The following is a 21020-nucleotide window of genomic DNA, read 5'->3' on the forward strand; positions in this document are numbered from 1 at the left end:
CAGACACTGTATGATTGTAAACTGTCCCATTCAAAGGAATGGGATCAGTACTAGCATCAGTTTCCCTCTGGTGCACGCCGGAGGGAAACTATGACAGATGCCTGATATATGTGAACCCAGTCTAACATCTCCATCTCCTAGAGCAGCCTGGGTTTGGACACAGCAGGAGGAACCTCCAATCCCGGTTGTTCATACCTTTGTTCATGATATTCAGTGATCACAGCATAATCAAACTGTATTTTCCTATTGGGGACTGTAGAAACCCTCTAAAGTCAGCTCTGGGGGCCAAGAATGGACTTTAGAACTGTATGTTCTGTAAGATAATGTTAGTCCACAGTTAGTGTGAGCCCTAAGAAAAGTCAATGTCACAAGTGACACAGAGTATGTGCCACAATTCGGCTGGCAGGTGGTGGATCCTCTGTGCCAGAGAGGGATTGGCGTGGACCATGCTGGTGGACCGGTTCTAAGTTGCTACTGGTATTCACCAGAGCCCGCCGCAAAGAGGGATGGTCTTGCAGCGGCGGTAGCAACCAGGTCGTATCCACCAGCAACGGCTCAACCTCTCTGACTGCTGAAGATAGGCGCGGTACAAGGGAGTAGACAAGAGCAAGGTCGGACGTAGCAGAAGGTCGGGGCAGGCAGCAAGGATCGTAGTCAGGGGCAACGGCAGGAGGTCTGGAACACAGGCTGGGAACACACAAGGAAACGCTTTCACTGGCACAATGGCAACAAGATCCGGCGAGGGAGTGCAGGGGAAGTGAGGTATAAATAGGGAGTGCACAGGTGAACACACTAATTAAACTAACTGCGCCAATCAGTGGCGCAGTGGCCCTTTAAATTGCAAAGACCCGGCGCGCGCGCGCCCTAGGGAGCGGGGCCGCGCGCGCCGGGACAAGACCGACGGAGAGCGAGTCAGGTACGGGAGCCGGGATGCGCATCGCGAGCGGGCGCCTGCCGCATCGCGAATCGCATCCCGGCTGGGAGAGGTATCGCAGCGCACCAGGTCAGCAGGTCTGACCGGGGTGCTGCAATTGCGAGGATGTTGCGAGCGCTCCGGGGAGGAGCGGGGACCAGGAGCGCTCGGCGTAACAGTATGCTAATACATAATAAGCTTAAAATAAAGTTTAAAATAGTTCTGTAATTCCTTAAAATGAAAAAAATGCAATACAAAATAATGAAGTAAAAACAAGTTTACAAAAAATAGTTCCATTGCACTCCTCTTATGGCACCAAACCGGCATTCCTCTATCAACGCCTGCAGAGTAATCTGTGAATGTTGTTTATTTGCCCATTAGATGTGAAAGACAAACTACAGTCTTTGGTGCTATTTATAGACTGTTGTTACAAAGTTTTGTTTTTCTTTTGATCCATAAAATAAAATAAAAAAAGTATGCTGTTAATTACAGAGTTAACAAATAATGGATTACTGCATCTAAATGCACTAGAACTGTGACTGTTAACTCTGCTACATCTGTAACAGTGTTCTCTTTTTACTTGAGGTTTGATACTGAAAAAGAGTCTGCAGCCTGGGGCATAACTGCATGGGAGTTTAATAAACAGCGTAGCAATGTTTCTATATTAATGTACAGAGACAAATCCTATAAACAGTTTTTATCCATATGTCAGGATGTTCAGTTGTCAAGAGCGCATCCCTAATAAGTTATAACCTGCCATTTCCAAAATCCTTGTGGTACAGTCCAAAAGTTAATGGATACAATACTGCTTCCTAGCCAGAAAACCCATTTTTATCAATAAAGCAAGGCCTGTATAAAATAATCTATTGTTGTGCCTATATATATATATATATATATATATATATATATATATATTTCATTATTACAAACTTCATCATTGATCATGTTATTTAAGGCTACGTATCTACAACAGAATTGATATTCCCTTTTCTTTTTTTATATATTATGTCTTATTTCAATGTTTTTATATATTTTTTAAACAATAAAAAAGGTAAAATAACTTGGTAACAGATGAAAGGTCTTCTCTTATACTAACCTAACAATTATATATCTGCTGAGAGGTTTGTCATTAACATAATCTGTATAATATATTATTACATTTAATTTAACCAATGTTGTTAGAATACTGCTATAGATGTATCTGAAGGCTAAAAGGTCTGGTATTTATCAATAACTTTCATTTCTGGATATGGCATATTTAGACATAATTCTGCTCTAGTCCTCTAAATTATTATTACAGGTTTTTATTAGAAAATAAGGCACAGATAAGGGTTTTATATCTTAGCTGCGCAGTGACAATCTCCTTCATTGTATGCCTTGCGATCAGTCACCCATAGTAATTTGCTAACCTAGGAAAAGCCACTTATACTAGGTGGTCATATCATGCATTTTATTTTCTCTAGGGGATTATATATTATCCTAGGAATCATTACTGAGCCAAACATAATACCTTATCCTGCTGGCTCAAGTAGGTTTTCATTTAATGTCCTTTACACAACAATGCTTTTCATCTTGTCTTCTTATAATGACAGTGTTCAGCCATTAAATAAATTGTAGAAGTTGAAAGGCAGAATTATCCCTTGAACCCCACAGCATTCCTATAGTGCAACTCCAGAAACATTCACGGTGAAAGAATCACTGATAAGCCAGATTGCCAACTGCCATTTGTGTTCCATGGCGTCCTCTAATCTTTCTTGATGTTTTATATAAAGCATTTTTTTTTTTTTTAGAGAGAAGGTAAAACTTGAAAAGGGGTTTCAAAACATATTAAGGGCTAGATTTACTAAAGAGGATTAAGCTATTGAATGCGACATTACAAATCCAATGTGACATTATTGTAAGTTAACACATATCTGACTGCTTTCTATAGAAAACACCATGTGAGTCTTTGGTAAACTTCACAAACTTAAAATCGGAATTTTTATCACATCCTTCCATATTTGAATGGACAATAAACTCTGAACTTCTCTTGTAATTAGTGTGATTGTTGGAAACTTTATTATGTCAAGAAATAGTTGGAATTATAGACTTACATAGTTTTACTTATAGTTGTTACTGTCTTACTTTGGCCTTTTCATAAGCTCTCACTATATTAATAACTATGACCATATATTTTCTTATTATTTGCCACTATAAGATAGAATTGCAAAATATTACTCCTGCCATTTGTGATGGTTTAAGACATATGGAAAAATGATCTGATAATGATAATAACAGTTGCAAATGGTCAGAGGCATGTAGGTCAGGATAAGTCTACTGAGGGAAAGGTGTATACCAGTTATAGCTAAAGAGAAAGCCGTCCACAGACAACAGACAACAAATATATATTTTTTGCTAATGAATTAGTATAACTATAGATGTTGTTCCTTGAGTCTTGTCCTCATAATTTTTGGAATTACATGCTGTTTTTGTCTTTCCTTTGAATCTCAGAATCTGTTACTGTCAAAAAAAATGGCTCACGTACAATACATAGTAGAGTGCCTATAGGCTGGCAATACAGGGAGACTTTTTGCGATACAACTATTCAGGTGCAGTCCCCAAGACACAATGTACGACTTTAGACTGCACCTGAAGCTATTTAAAGATTGGAAAGGTGTGCTGAAAAAGGCCCACATGTAGCATCTGTAGTAGACTATAACATTAAAATGTGCCACTTTCACTCATCTATTTACATCTTTAATTTTTCTTACTATTTCTAATTCCCATTTTAAGAAAACGGTTATGGTTAGTGAAAATATGCCAATTAAGAGGACAACTTGGGTGTTCTTGACCATATAATTTTGTATTTTCCACCGTTATCCGCCACTAAAATTATTATTATTCTGGGGTTTTTTTGTACATTTTTAAAATGCAGAATATGTAGACAAAATTTATGAGAGAGTTTTGTAAGCATATACCAGCATTCCAATATGTTTGACATAGGGCAATATTTTTTCAATTCATCAACTTAAACGCATTCTCCTTAATATAGCATAAACTCACTTATTACAAACTATACAAATACAAACTGTTGTATAAAATAAGCAGTCATTGTTTTTTTTTTTATTAGATAGGGATTCAGAGCATGATCTCATCACGAAGGGTTTAAGCTGTAAATCCTGTCACTTTAAAAACGAAATGCCATAGCACCACCTAGTGAGAGACACCACGGCGTTAGCTTAGTCTATTGAACATGCTCAATGTGGAGAGATCAATAGGCATGTGTTAAGATGATGGCTAGTCTCTTTAGATTATCTGTTTTACTTGATATTTCAATTGAACCAAAACGCTTATGTCCATAAAAATTAAAGCCATATTGTGCCACCTGGATGTGCCAATGACACCTTGATGTGACTATGTTGTGTAATTTATGTGATCATTTATTTCAAGACTACTGTTATTGTCAAGATCCCTGAGATGGCTGATACTGCATAAATCCACCTACAGAGCTATAGTCCAAGGCAAAGGACACAATAATCTGAGATAGTTGGATCGTGTCCAGTTTGCCTGAAAAATTCCCCCTTAATGTCTCTATGACTGAAAAATACTAATAATATATGTTGACATAAAGTTCAGGCATCTGTTATTAAGTCTACATTTGTCTATAAGATAGCATATAATGCAGATATATCCTTGTTATACTTATCTATACTTACATCATCAATAATTATTTAATTGTACAGAAATAAATTACAGAGTAAATAATACAGAATATTTCCAGAATGTGGTATTACAGCAAGATGTAACCACTTGTTGACCACTAATAGATTACAAACATCCTGATGGCACAGCAAGGTTTATGGAAATGTAAAGTGCAAGGTCAGAAAGGTTTTAATGTAAAAACAATGTTTTTTTCTTCAATTTATCTTTTTGTAATTAGTATAAATAAAACCCCTGAGGATGCAACCAGTTTTGTTTTTTTAAGGGTCCCAATTAATGTACTGTAAAATAATTATGGTTTCTTTTATTTATTAATTTTTGCTTTTAAAAAATTAAATTGCCCTGTAAAGTAATAAATATAGTAACAACTATTTACTATTGTATTGTTTACATTTTATGTAAAAAAAAAAACTGAATAGGAAAGGTTTTAGATGTTTATTTTTTTATAGAAAACCTTTTTTCTTTCACTAGGGGATTTGAACATGTGATCACTGTGTCACTTGTACAGTATATTACCTTTATTCTATATTAAAGTGTATTTCGATTTTACCATCATCTTATTACACTAACATGGCAGGTCTGGAGGCCTTTCGTAGGCATAACAGACCCTAAGCATCCCAGACGTATGTTACTGAGGGAGATCAAATGATGGAGGGAACCATGGTCACTATTGAGCAAGGCATACAAGGATTTAAATGGACATGAAGAGAGTTATCTCTGATACCAATGGCGGAAGATGGAATGTCAGCTAGCACATAGTTGGCAACAACCACATATGGAGCAGACTCTGAAGTTACCCCATATTTCCATTGTGCATATCTGCCATACATGTGCATTGGATGTTGGCAAGTAGGTGAAAATTTGTACATTAAGTGAAAAGCTAAATAGATGAAAGATAGTTGACTAAGAAAGTAAAAAACAAAGTATTGAGAATGATGAAACCTTAAACAATTCACCATTTCACATGAAAAAAGTAATTAGTGTTACTAAAAGTGAATATAAAACTATTACATATTAAAATATAATATAATATAAAAAAGGATTTTATATATATATATATATATATATATATATATATATATATATATATATATTTATTTATTTTTTTAAAGATTGTAGTTTCTTGGCTAGATTTACACTGCTCCCACTTCTTTTAAGGAGATTTCTTATAGGATGGCAATTATAATGCAAAGACTATATATGACAAAAATAGAATCAGCCAGCATTTCCCACAGATAGTCTATGCTCTTTTATGATGACTCATCACTGTCAATGACTTTCTCTTCTCTTGTCCTTCATCATGTATTGTTCATTGTACATTGTTCACCACTCATCACTTGCTGCTATTCATTTTGAGTCACATACAATCCTTCTTACTTAATATATTTGTATTCGTATGACAAATGATGCTTTCCGGTCCAATTCTGATGTTGAAAGATAATATACACTATAGGCTGAGGATATGTCATTATGACTACATGCTTAGGTTGTCTTAAACGAAAATCAATGGGTGCATAATGTCGTTGTAATGGATATGGCTAGGCAAGCAGTCAACATTAGAGACCTAAAGTCTTAATAAGAACAAATTATCAAGGCATGCAGAAGAGGAACTGGAGATGGGATGATGAACTTTCTCCAGTTGTACATCTCCACTATAGTTATGTCACGCAATAATTTTCACACTACCTAGTTCCCTCTTTAAGTGATAATTTTCTTCTCCTTTGTGTGTCACTATGTTGTATACCTTTATATCTTGTAGGAAGGAATAATTAACTTTGGCTTTATTTTCATTACCAGACAGGGAATTTATCACCTAGGTTTTTTTCCTGATTAGAGACAGATACTAAAACTTGTTCTTTTTTTTTTAATTCTTCTGTAAATATTTTATCACCTTATCATGGGGGTTACTATCTTGACTGATTACAGATGAACTCTCCAGAGATCATTTCACAGGAAGCCTCAGCTTAGTTTTAGCCCTAGTGGTCAGAACTGAAAACTGCAAAATAGTACAGATAGAAAAGCATTGAAAGTAAAATGCAGTATTAGAAAAAAATACATTACAAAATATTCTTTAAAAATATGGTTAACATAAAAATTTGATTTAAATAATTAGTCATTTTGATGACACATTCCCTGTAAGTTCTTTTAATGTACACTACACCTCAAAATTGAGGAATATCCCAAGCAAACTGACTTATCTAGAAATATGCAGCTGCAATCTACACCTATATTAATAGTTTAATTTAAATATTCAAATTATGTTTGCTACTATGTGTCATTCATATTTTCATACTTTTAATCATATCCATACTCCAATAATTCCATTATTGTGTTTGGCATTAATAGTTTTGTACATGGAAAAGTGTCATAAATCCTACATGTGAAAAATGTAAAACATATGAAAAAATGTGAAATAAGTATTATAAAATTGAAATATACATTGAGAGTTAATCTAATTTAAAAAATCTTTTGACATTTTATCCAGATATGTTAATAATTGAGATTGCACCAGCTCTCACTCTTGAGAAAAGGAGCTATAAGCCAGTTAAGCAGTGCGCTCCACTCCCCAGCCAGCCTGCAAAACAGACCTTTTCTCTGCATAGACAGTCGGGGAGTGTGGCATGTACTTTACCGGCTGTAACTCGCCATCACAGTGGGTCTCAAGAGTGAGACCCGATGCAAACTCAACTTTTGACATGTCTGGACAACAAGTCAAAAGTTGTTTAAATGACAGTAAGTGTTTAACCCATTGTGTTCTTGAAGTTACAGTATAAAATGTAGAAAAAGAACAATTATGCTGAATATATGAACACACACACACTTTGTATTTGCAGGGGTTTTCTAGGCTACAAAATTAGTATGTATTGTATACTTAAAGGGGATTTCTAGGCTACAGGATTATTTTGTACTGTACTTAAAATAAAAAAAGTTGACATATTCACCAATCCACTACTCCTGCTGTGAGATTTCACAGTCCCCACTGCGTTTCTGCTCTTTTTCCTTTCAATGATATTTTGCACAAAGTTCATCCAATCACTAGACTTAGTGGGTCATTCCTGTAGCAGTGATACATCTTCAGAAAAAGATACAAGAGGGCAGCATCGGGGGTTGAAAGAATGGAAGAAGTGAAAGAAAGTATATTTTTTTGGTATAAAAGGAGCCACATTACATAATAATCTTTCAGCCTACGATTATCTTATGAACTTATAAGTATGCCCTAACTTCAAAGAAAATGTCTGCTCATACAACATGTGGGCCCCAAATGTGCCACAAGATGTCATCAAGAGGGGTCCCTTCTCAGTCTCTCCCTTTGAATTCCACTCTTACCATGTACTTGAGCATCCAAAGGGTTAAAAAGATCAGCAGTTCATCTGATCACTTCCTTTAGACTAGGGTCTTGACTTTGTATCAAGAGCATTGCCCCACACAGGCATAGTAACAGTGTGACCAACATGAAGAGTATGCATTATAGTATATCAACTGCCCATCTCACATAACCAGCATACTTGTCATAAGTTGTAAACATGTTACTATATCAGTTCTGTATGAAATATGATAAGATATTATCCTTTACTATAACAATTACTGTGTATTAGTATACATTATTTGTAAATAAGAATATGTAGCCAATTGATATGTAATAGATTTAGCAGATATATAAACTGCAATAAATATATCTACTTTGCTCTGTATTTACTAAGCCAATAAAATACTACTGCATAACTGACAAAAATCCAAGAAAGAAAAACTTAAATACAGTGTTGTTATCCAAGTGCTCAATATTCTACTATGCGGTGCCAAATGTATCTTTAATTCTTTATTCCATTTTTGTTTCTGTGAGGGGTCACTGCATGGGGCTGGGAGACAACTGAAAAGAAAGCTGTTAGATACAGTCTCGGAACTTTGCTTGTTGATTTTTGGCCACATGGAACAGACATGATAACAGCTCTGTTTCCCTATAGTGGGTGTTAAGTAGAGGCACAAATTTGGCTTCAGTTATTCTGTGTCTTCCATACTTTATTTTTGGGTTAAATAAAGGATCAAATCCAAATAATGTGACAAGCGCCTCACGCTCTTTTGTAAGGCACATATAAAACAACAATGGTGATAACATTTCGGCTTCCATTTTTCCATTCTAATTATAGTTACAGCACACCACCTCCACAAAGGGTTAACATGTAATTTCTTTCTTTTTTTTTTTTTTTTTAGTTCTTAACTTCTTATCTGTTGCTACAGTAACAATAAGTAGAATGTGATCTTGAAATTAAGGGTTTAGGAAAGCGGTGTGATATCTTCCCAGTGTCCATTCCTTCTGTGAAGAAACACTGCGGTAATGCACTTATTCTTTTTCAATCCTGTATGGACTTTGCAGGTCTTATGTCTGTCTGTTATAAAGATGATTTCATAATCCAAAAGCAATTTGTAGCATATATATATATATATATATATATATATATATATATATATCTCAAGAAAAACAGAAGTTTTGTTTTGTGTTACGGTAGGTTAATAAAACTTAAAACTTAGGCTTGCATTTAATACAATCTGACCATAGAATCCTAGCTGTGTTGATAAAAGTATGCAAAAAAGTATGATATGTATTTAAATTCCAACCTCAATCTAAAGGATTCTTTCAGCTTAATAAATGTGGAAACATGCCCAATTTGTTGGTACGATAGTTATTAACACAAAAAAGAAGAAAGAATTCCAGCATTGCGCTGTTCCATGAAAAAAAAAATTGTGGATTTATTTCAATAATGATACAACAGACAGGCAGTGACGATATTTAGGTGTAGCTCAGTCATACTTTTAACCAATACAAGCACAATGGAGGGATATGGAAGGGAAAATACAATCTGTTTTGCAACAAAATATATATTAAACATGTATTTTGGTATCAAGGGTTTAATATACAACAAGAATACATCAAGAGATTACACATTTGATGGAATACATGATTAAAATGAACATGCTACCTGCAAGCAAAAAAAACAAAAACTGAGTGGATACTCTATAGTGCAAGGCATACCTTTAAAATATGGCAACAATAAAATATAACAAAAAATATTCTTTATTAGCATGTATGTAAATCTGGAACAAAGTAGCAAAAAAGGACACAAACAGGGTTAAAAACGATTATAAAGGCTCAAACCTGAGCGATTGACTTCTAAACAGGAGGGGACAAATATTTCCATCCTCAAGCAGGCACATGTACACAAAATAAGGTACATAGTACTCTATCTGTTCCTAGCCCCATCCGAACATGTGAAAAATACTTATAATACCTATAAAGCAGAAACGTGTAAAATGAAATAATTACAGATGCAACCTCAGGTATATGTTCGCAAGCTAGGCAGGCTATCCCTAAAGCACAATTGTGTTAAAAGCAATAATGCTGGATATGCCAGCCACAATTCAGGATGTCAGACAGGGGATCAGACAAAAACAGGCAGAAAATGGGCATGACGTGCCCCGACAGAACCTCACACTTTTAGTTGCTGTTAGGCAACTTCCCTTGAGAGCCAAGATTTAATTGACAAGTGACAAGAGCTAAATTATGATGGTTAGACTGATGAATAAAAGCATTTTCAAAATGGATGGTCTAGTATGGTGCTCCTAGTGGGCAGTGGTTAGCAGTAGCACCTATAAAAAGTGGTCCAAGGAAGGTCAACCAGTGTGCTGGTAAAAGGAAAATATGCATACAAGGTTCATTGATGCTTATAGAATTTTAAGAGTAGTGTCTCTGGTTGATTCCACAGAAGAATTATTGCAGAACAAATTTCTAAAAAAGTTAATGCTTAGTAAAGTAGAAAATGTTCTGAACGCACAATGCATTGCATGGCAGTCAGTGAGCCCAAGATGGCCTCTGTCCACTACCAAAAGCATCCACAATAGACATGTGAGCTTCAGAACTAGACTATGGAGCAATGGAAGAAGGGGGTCTGGTCTTATGAGTCATATACTTTTTTTTACATTGGATACATATCCAGATGCATGGTACTTCACATTATTTGAGAAGACATGACACCAGGTTCTACTGTGAAAAGAAGACAAAGCTTCATGCTTTGGAAATAGTTTTGCTAAAAATTAACTGGATCCTGGCATTTATGTGAATCTTACATTATGTGCTGCCAACATGAACATTGTTAAATTGTTACTGTTATATATATATATATATATATATATATATATATATATAGCAAACTTTTGACATGTCATAGAGACGTATGTAAAATAATTTAAATTAATCGGTCAGGGTCTGACTGTATTTAGGGCAAATTCTGAACAATAATAATTGGTCAGGGTTTAAACCCTCAGTCCCTGCCTAAGTAAAACTTTGGCTTTTCTTTAGGGCACAACAAAAACCATTTATAATGACCGTTACACTATAAAGACCAAATTGAACCTTTTACATTAACTTCAGCAGGATTATGTACCCTGGAAAAAAATGTCATTCAGTACTGGTTTGAGGAGCATGACAAGGTATTGAGTTGTTCCCCCAATTTAAGTTGAGCTCCACCTACCAACGTATATGGCGTGAACAATCTGCTGCTAAAGCGTTGGTGCCAAATAAACAGGCCACATTCCTAGGACTTGTAGATTCCATGCTTCTATGATTAAAAGCTGTTTTGGCAGCATGCGGGTAACCTTAATGATATTAGGGGGGTGTTTATTGTCCATTGGATGATGTGTAAAACATTTTAAATATTGGCCAGCTTCTCATTTTTGTGTTAAGGTAGGATTTTCTTTATAAGCAACATAGTAATTTTATTTAATAGCTTCTGTTCTATTGTATTTTTCTTTATTTCTTTAGTTTTTTTGTTCTTTTATTTTTTTAACTGCTGGAATTCCAGGATTATACACAGCAATCTGGCACATGAGGGACCAGATCAAATTATCTAGACTAGTGTTTAGTGAATGAGATTTTACGCTCCTTCCTGACATTCAGAGACCATGGCTGTTACTTTTTGTTGCATGAATTCTGCTTCTGAACTGTTAAAACCCTTGACTATTTATGATATTGTTAACATTTCTATATATCATTAAAACTCAGGATCAAAGCTGAAATTGAAATATTCATTTGGAAATAAAATGTATGGTTTGCTTGCTACACCTACACACTTATAGTAAATTTAGAATAGGCTCACTTCCAGAAATCAGTGCTGGAAAAAGAAGTACACAATTGAGTTTTATATGTACAGTTCCAATATCGTGTCCGGTACATTAAAAAAGTAGATTTTGAAACATTTATAATTATTCTTTTTTTTTTTTTTTTTTGCATTATTTTTTTTCTAAGTATTACAATAATGACAGATGGTGCTTGTATTTCATAGTGAATTGCTGGCTTTAGCTTAGCTATCCCGCCTGTAGATTTTACTTGCTTTGTGAAAGAAGCCCATTCTGGCATACTATATTTCTGAACTAAAAATGCAAAACTTTATTGTTTTATATTTTGGTTTAAAGAATTAATGTATACATTATCTAGTGAATTATCCGGTTTATCTACAAGCCATATTCACACATTGTATATAAATGGTCACAAATGAAACAAAGGCTTTATTATATTATGATGCATGAATACGGACTTATATAAAATAAGCCATAAATAAGGTTCATTGCACTACTAAGTGTAAACTGGCTCTTTTCTTGTGGGAGGGAATTTGTTAAATTGTGTAATGTGTGAATGAATGCAAGGTGTGTATATATATATATATATATATATATATATATATATAATAATGGTCACATGAAAAAGTAGTAATAGCGGAGAAACTCACCCGGTGTGCTGGAGGTAATTCAACCGAAGAACATCGCGGTCAAGCGAGGAAGCAGCGGGATGCTGAAGATGTTACGGGGGGAAATCAGATGTCGGGCCACAGCCATTTCGCACCGTTTGGTGCTTCATCAGGCCCCAGCGAAGCACCAAACGGTGCGATACGGCTGTGGCCCGACGTCTGATTCCCCCCGTAACATCTTCAGCATCCCGCTGCTTCCTCGCTTGACCATGATGTTCTTCGGTTGAATTACCTCCAGCACACCGGGTGAGTTGCTCCGCTATTACTACTTCTTCATGTGACCATTATTTTTTACCTGTGCCATTAGCGTTAGAGCACCACCCATAGGAGTCTGCATACCTGCCTTACCAAATTACATTGTATCAGCAGTTTTCATTCAGAGTCATATAGGACTGTGCCGGATCTGTCTTTTCTTCTGGGTTCACATTTATATATATATATATATATATATATATATATATATATATATAGTCATAACATTAAAAGCACTGACAGGTGAACAGAATAATATTGATTTTTTTAGTTACAATGGCACCTGTCAAGGTAGGAGGATACGGTTAGATTATACATTGAGTGATCAATCAAATTTTAACCCCTTAAGGACCGGGGGGTTTTCTGTTATTGCATTTTCGTTTTTTGCTCCTTGCCTTTAAAAAATCATAACTCTTTCAATTTTGCACCTAAAAATCCATATGATTGCTTATTTTTTGAGCCACCAATTCTACTTTGTAATGACGTCAGTCATTTTGCCCAAAAATATACGGCGAAACGAAAAAAAAATCATTGTGCGACAAAATTGAAAAAAATAAACGCCGTTTTGTTAATTTTGGGGGCTTCCGTTTCTACGTAGTACATTTTTCAGTAAAAATGACACCTTATCTTTATTCTGTAGGTCCATACAATTAAAATGATACCCTACTTATATAGGTTTGATTTTGTCGTACTTCTGGAAAAAATCATAACTACATGCAGGAAAATTAATACGTTTAAAATTGTCATCTTCTGACCCCTATAACTTTTGTATTTTTCCGTGTATGGGGCGGTATGAGAGCTAATTTTTTGCGCCGTGATCTGAAGTTTTTAACGGTACCATTTTTGCATTGATAGGACTTATTGATCGCTTTTTATTCATTTTTAAATTATATAAAAAGTGACCAAAAATGCATTATTTTGGACTTTTTTTGCGCGTACGCCATTGACCGAGAGGTTTAATTAACGATATATTTTTATAATTCAGACATTTCCACACGTGGAGATACCATATATGTTTATTTTTATTTTTATTTACACAGTTTTTTTTTTTTTAAATGGGAAAAGGGGGGTGATTCAAACTTTTAATAGGGGAGGGGTTAAATGATATTCATTCACTTTTTTTTCACATTTTTGTTTGCAGTGTTATAGCTGCCATAGGGACCTATAACACTACACACACTGATCTTTATCATAGGAAACCAGTGATCGATGATTCTGCCGCTTGACTGCTCATGCCTGGATCTCAGGCACTGAGCAGTCATTCAGCGATCGGACAGCGAGGAGGTAGGTAGGGGCCCTCCCGCTGTCCTGTAAGCTGTTCGGCATGCAGCGATTTCGCCGCGGCTATCCCGAACAGCCCACTGAGTTACCCGGCAGCTTTTACTTTCACTTTTAGCTGCGCGGCTCAGCTCTAAGCGCGCTGCTAAAGGGTTAATAGTGCGCGGCGCCGCGATCGGCACTGTGCACTATTAGCGGCGGGTCCCGGCTTCACTATGACGCCGGGCCCGCCGTGATATGATGCGGGGTTACCGTGTAACCCCGCGTTATATCATGGGAGCAAGACCAAGGACGTACCTGTACGTCCTTGGTCCTTAAGGGTTAGAGCTGATGTGTAGGAAGATGAAAAAATGTGTAAGGATCCAAACGACAAAATGTGATGGCTAGACACACAGATCAGGGCATCTCTAAAAACACAAGTCTTGCAAGATACATCGGGTATGCATTGGTTAGTGTCAACCAAATGTGGCCCAAGGAAGGACAGCCAGTAAACTAACAACAAAGTCATAAGCACCTAAGGCTTATTAATATGTGTGGAAAATTATTGCTAGTTCATGAGGCCTATCCCACAGCAGAGCTACAAATAGCAGAAATGGTTTATTCTGGTCATGATAAAAAAATATGTCAAAAGTTAGTACTTTTGAAATGGCACCAAGATGCATTATGGGAAGAAGCAAATGCTTCTACAAGCTAATGTAGGTAGTATGAGGCTCAGGTCAATGTTCAGCTAAGACACTTTGGGTCCTAACATTCAAGTGAATGTAACTTGGAAAAGTATTGCCTATCCTAACATTATTTCTAATGAAGTATACATAATTTTGTCAATAGTATTACCTAATAAGAGTGGCCTTTTTCTGCCACATAATGCATCTTGCTACATTACAAAAAAATTTCATAAATGTTTAGAGTAACATGACTTGGTTCACGGAAATAACTTGTGCTTCAAATGCCTTACATCTCAATCCGATTCAACATCTAAAGGATGTCCAAATTATGGAGGCCCCACCACTTACGCCATCACTAACCCTTCAGAGCTCAAATGAAGGCCAAAATTACAGAACTTTAGCGGACGACAACTCGGCAGCAAGAAAACCTAAAAAAGTAAGTTACCGTTGTTTGGACTCCTGTTCACCCACACTATAACCCAGGTTTAGTGTGTGTGAACTGGCTGACAGTTTTCCTTTAAGATTATCCATTATTACCACTGTACCAGTCCAGGAAGCCCTCTCTATTCGTGAATGAAGTTGACCATCTATCTTGTGAGTGGTGTTGGGGGTCAATAGATTACACAAAAATGATTTACTCACAGGAATTCCACATCCTTACAATCATCACCTACTTTTGCATATTTCACCCTTTCATATCACTTCTAACAAACAGATATACTCCTTCCTGCTTAGTAACTGTATGTGAGTAGTCTAGTCATGTCTCAGTGACACCAACTTCATCAATGTGTTCCTCCAGTATCAAGGCCTCCACCTCCCTTATGTTGCTTGCCAGATTTCTTGCATTTGTGAACACTGTACGTTCTTATCTTAATTTACACATTAAGTATCAGTACAGACTTTTGGGTACATTTGTTTTTACTGATGGTTTGTAAAACCTGAATCTTCTTAGCCATTGCTTTTCATCTCCCCCATAAGTCTTGTTTTGATGCTGTCTAACCTATCTGCCCCTCCATCTGCTTGATGTACTGCTTTTTCCTCTTTCCACTTACCTAGTCTAAATACTCTGCCACCCCTTATAAGATTCTCTTTTCCCACACACTGGACCTCTTTTCATTCAGGTGCAAATTATCTGCAGAATTCAGTTTGTACCCCATCAAAAGTCATCTCAGTGCTGTATAAACCAAAACTTTCCCTTCTACCTTAAAGGGGTACTCCGGTGAAAACCTTTTTTCTTTTAAATCAACTGGTGGCAGAAAGTTAAACATATTTGTAAATTACTTCTATTAAAAAATCTTAATCCTTCCAGTACTTATTAGCTGCTGAATGCTACTTTCTTTTTGGAACACTGATGACATCACGAGCACAGTGCTCTCTGCTGACATCTCTGTCCATTTTAACAACCATGCATAGCAAATGTATGCTAAGGGCAGCACGGTGGCTCAGAGAGCATTCCAAAAAGAAAATAATTTCCTCTGTAGTATTGAGCAGCTAATAAGTACAGGAAGGATTAAGATTTTTTAAAAGAAGTAATTTACAAATATGTTTAACTTTCTGCCACCAGTTGATTTAAAAGAAAAAAGGTTTTCACCGGAGTACCCCTTTAAAACTTTAGCCATGCATTATACTCCCTTAACTCCCATGGTCTTTCCTGCAATGTGCATAGCACAGGCAGTATTCCAGAGAATGTGACTTTGGAGGCTCTTACCTTTTACTTGTAACCTTTTTCTCTAAACTTAATCTTAAGGGATCTAAACCTACAATGTATACTGTCATTGGTTCCACATGGCTTGATTACAATGAAATCATACCTATTATACCATTATAACTTGTGTACATATTTTATTTTTAAAACAAATGCAGTTTTATGGCTCATGTTAAGGAGGCATGGCAAGTATGAAGAAGGCATGGTCTAGGGACCACTGTGACCTAAGCCTGCATAGTCTATGTACATTAAATCCCCACCCTCTTGCATATTGATAGGCAGGAATGATGCAACTTACACCACCGGGCTCAACTAAAATCTGATTTGTTGTTGTATTCAATTGTGGCACATACACAGTAAGAGATTGAAACCTTGGCCCCTCTATTTCACTGTGAATATAACACCATAATGACAGAAAGATGTGGTCCTGCATTTCTACCAGCACAGGCGCAATAAGCAAGACAAGCAAAGCAGGCCATGTCTGTTTATCAATATGCAAGAGGGTGGGGATACTAAGTCAAAAAGCTTTGTTTTACTATTTAAAAAAAACAACACTTTTTTAAATTGTTTTTCATCGTCCTATTCTGACTCCTATAAATATAGAGCTGTCATGCCGAGCGCTCCGGGTCCCGCTGCCTCGCCAAAGCGCTCGCGGCGTGCCTCTGGATGCAGTGCTCCGGTCAGCACCGTTGACCGCGAGCGCTGCTCCTGTGTCACCGGAGGGGACGAGATCCGAGGCACGGGACGTGCCCGCTCTCGGATCGCGCCCCATGTCACTCACCTGCCCCGTTCTCCTTCTGTCCGGTCCCGGCGCGCGCGGCCCCACTCTTTAGGGGGCGCGCACCGGCTCTCTGAAATTTAAAGGGCCAGTGCACCACTAATTGGTGCCTGGCCCAATCAGTGCAATTACCTCCCTACACTATATTAACCCACTTCCCCTTACTGTCCTTGCCGGATCTTGTTGCCTTGTGCCAGTGAAAGCGTTCCTGTGTGTCCTTTGCCTGTGTATCCAGATCCTTGCCGTTGCCCTTGACTACGAACCATTGCTGCCTGCCCTGACCTTTTGCTACGTCCGACCTTGCTCTTGTCTAATCCCTTGTACCGCGCCTATCTCAGCCGTCAGTTGGGGTTGAATCGCTATCGGGTGGAACGACCTGGGGGTTACCTGCCGCTGCAAGTCCATCCCGCTTTGCGGCGGGCTCTGGTGAAAACCAGTAACCCCTTAGACTCCGTTCCCCTGGTACGGCCCACGTCATCACCTCACTGACACAGAGGATCCACCACCAGTATCCTCACAGTACCCGGATCCTGACAGACACCAGGGAGGTAAAATGGCTAATTGGGCCCAAATTGGACATTTTTATTTCGGGGTGTACTCACTTTTGTTGCTAAAGTTTAGACATGAAAGGGGTGCTCCACCCCTTGACATCTTATCCCATACCCAAATGATAGGGGATAAGATGTCTGATCTTGGGGGGTCCAACTGGTGGGACCCCCGTTATCTCCGGGCAGCACCCCAGCATTCTGAACATTTTTGTTCAGAACATTGGGTTCAGTTGGCCGCAGTCATGGTAATTTGGATAAGACATCCAGGGGTAAGAAAAAATAAATCAAAAAATTTGGCCCCAATTGCAACAATAAAATAAATAAACTATAACTATAACCTTTTGCAGTATGAGATTATGTCAGTGGATACATTTTATATGTTATAAATTCATGAAGGGTATGTAAACATTTTATTGACTATTCACTTTGTTTCAAGGCGGAAATTATTCCATTGAAGCAAAGTTACAAAGTAAGCATAAACATATCAGGATATAGGCAGCCAAACTCCTGGGTGACTTATGAAACTAGTCAGTGCTGAAAAAGTCCTGCCGTGACTTCCTGGATGAGGCTTTGCTATGTGTATTTAAAGTAATTTTGGCAGGTCAGTCAATCCAGCAGATTCACCACTGTTCCATGTTTTCATACTTTGGCGATAATGGCTCACACTGTGCTTTTGATAGCATTTTAAAAATTGCCATGTAAGCCTTTCCAGGCAAATGTATCAGCATTTTTTTCACGTTTCTTTTGGAATTGTATACAATATTCTTATAGAAACTGTGTACTACTTTACTGCTATGTATAAAACATTTTTTTTTTACAAACCCCTTCCTAACAATAAACACAAATATACATGCTGGCAGTCTGGTACATTTATATGCACCAGGATGTACATTTATGTCCTGCAGTGTTTTCTGTCTATGAAGTGAGCACAAAACCTAAGCTACCTTCATAAAATGTGAGTATCAGCTGTTATCAGCAGCCGGTACTCACAGTTAATGATGAACATCATCAATCATGCTGATAACTTCCATTAACTCTTTAGATGTTGTGATTAAAGGGGTTTTCACCATGAAGATAAATAGATCTAAATGAATTCGTTATGTTAAATTAAACATATTTGCAAATACAAGTAATGATCAGAAATCAATCGTTTATGAAAGACGGCCCGAGCAATATAGGCTGGATGCTTTCTTGTCTTTTGCTTGTTGCCATAGGATACATCCTATAAGCGTGTTATCTTCTGGTCAGACATGCTTAGTTGCTCAGTTATCCTCACCCACAGTCAATATAAAGTCAAAAAGACTGCAGCATACAGATGCTATACTGGCCTGTCACAAGCTTCTTAATGTACATCATTCACTGCAAGAGGGAGTCTGACTGAATATTTACTGGTTATAAGGGAGATGGGGATATTGTGAGTGTATCCCCTGGCCTGCAATCACAATCTTCCACAAGAATTAAATACTAAGATATGGGAAGATGTAAATATAACTTTTAGTTATCTTTTCAATAAAATTAAAAAGAAAGAAATGTAGTTACACTTGAAAGCCAGATTGAAAGTTATAACTTAGGCCCTTTCCACATGTTTTTATTAATATTCACTGGCCAGGATGAGGTAAACATTAGTGTTGAGTGTGAATATTCGAAATGCAAATTATTTCAGCGAATATCGGCACCTCACGATTTTGTGAATATTTAGAATATAGCACTATATATTCGTACTGACTAATATTCATTTTTTTTCTTGTGATCCAAAGAAGGCTCCAATATTATTTACTGTGAGAGTTGGTGTGGAGCGCAAATATTTGGTAATATCTGAGTACCCGGTGTTGCCCGGTTTTTCCTCCCTAATCCTTGTTGGGGAGGAAAATCAACAAACGAGGAAGCTTTTGACTTCATATCCTGTCCTCATATATTGTTGTCATATCCCAACGCCATATCCCGACCTCCTATCCCGACCTCCTATCCCGTCCTCCTATCCCGTCCTCTTATCTCGACCTCCTATCCCGACCTCCTATCTCGACCTCCTATCCTGTCCTCCTATCTCTACCTTCTATCCCATCCTCCTATCTTGACCTCCTATCCCGACCGTCTATCCCGTCCTCCTTTCCTGTTATCCTATTTCGACCTCCTATCTCGACCTCCTATCCCAACCTCTTATCCCGACCACCTATCCTGACCTCCTATCCCGTCATGATATCCCGTCCTCCTATCCTGACCTCCTATCTCGACCTCCTATCCCGACCTCCTATCCTGTCCTCCTATCCCGTCCATCTATCTCAACCTCCTATCCCGACCTCCTATCCCGTCCTCCTTTACCGTTCTTCTATTTTGACCACCTATCTCGACCTCCTATCCCGATCTCTTATCCCGACCACCTATCCCGTCCTCCAATCCCGTCCTCCTATCCCACCCTCCTAAACTGTCCTACTATCTTGACCTCCAATCTTGACCTCCTATCTCGGCCTCCTATTCCGACCTCCTATCCCAACCTCCTATCCCGACCTCCTATCTCAACCTCCTATCCTGACCCATAATATGTGTACCAGGTATTGAAATATCTCCAGCCGTACAGAAGTTATGTAGGAACATACATTTCTCATTGATTTGCATGGGACTTTAAACAAAAACTCTGACCCTGGCAAATGGGGGTGAGTAAGGGTTAAATTACAAATCCTATGTTTGTTGTTGACATATAAGTAACATGTGTGTCAAGATTCATGTTAATATCTAGCTGTTTGGATGTGATGCTGGAACATACACACATACAGCTTCTAGCTTCAAAAATGACGGACTTCCATACAAACTTTAAACCCCTTTTTCACCCCTTTAAGGGTTGAATTTAGAAAAATCCTTTCTTATTCCTTGTCTAGGTCTTAAAAACAACACCTGTGAAAAAATTCAGCTTTCTAGGTCCAAGGGTTTAGGCTGGGCGTTGATGAGTCAGTGAGTCAGGCCTTCTCTTTTTATACATAAATAGATATGTGAATAATGCAAATATTCGCAAATATCGGCACTTCCAGAGGACACTGATCCCTCCCTTCTTTTAGCTTGTGGGCCAATGAGAAGGATGCAAATACAGTTGTCAGAGGTTAGCAACATCCTTAACAACCAATAGGAAAGCTGTCCACCCCTTCACCATATAAGATTCTTCCCAGCAGCGTTTTTTTTGCAGTTTCATGTGGTTTGGAGAGGAGATTGAACACTGTTTGTGCTGTGCTTTTTTAAAATCAAATAAAATTGTATACTGAATTGATAGTTAGAGTTAGATAAGGTAGGTTAGTTTTAGGTTCTAGTGTAGGGTATAGTGTTAGTTAGTTGAAAGATATAATTGTGCATGCGTACTATACGGATTTCATTACAATTTTTGCACGGAAAAAAAGTGA

This window comes from Hyla sarda, chromosome 3 (genome assembly GCF_029499605.1).
Source record: "Hyla sarda isolate aHylSar1 chromosome 3, aHylSar1.hap1, whole genome shotgun sequence".
NCBI lineage: Eukaryota > Metazoa > Chordata > Amphibia > Anura > Hylidae > Hyla > Hyla sarda.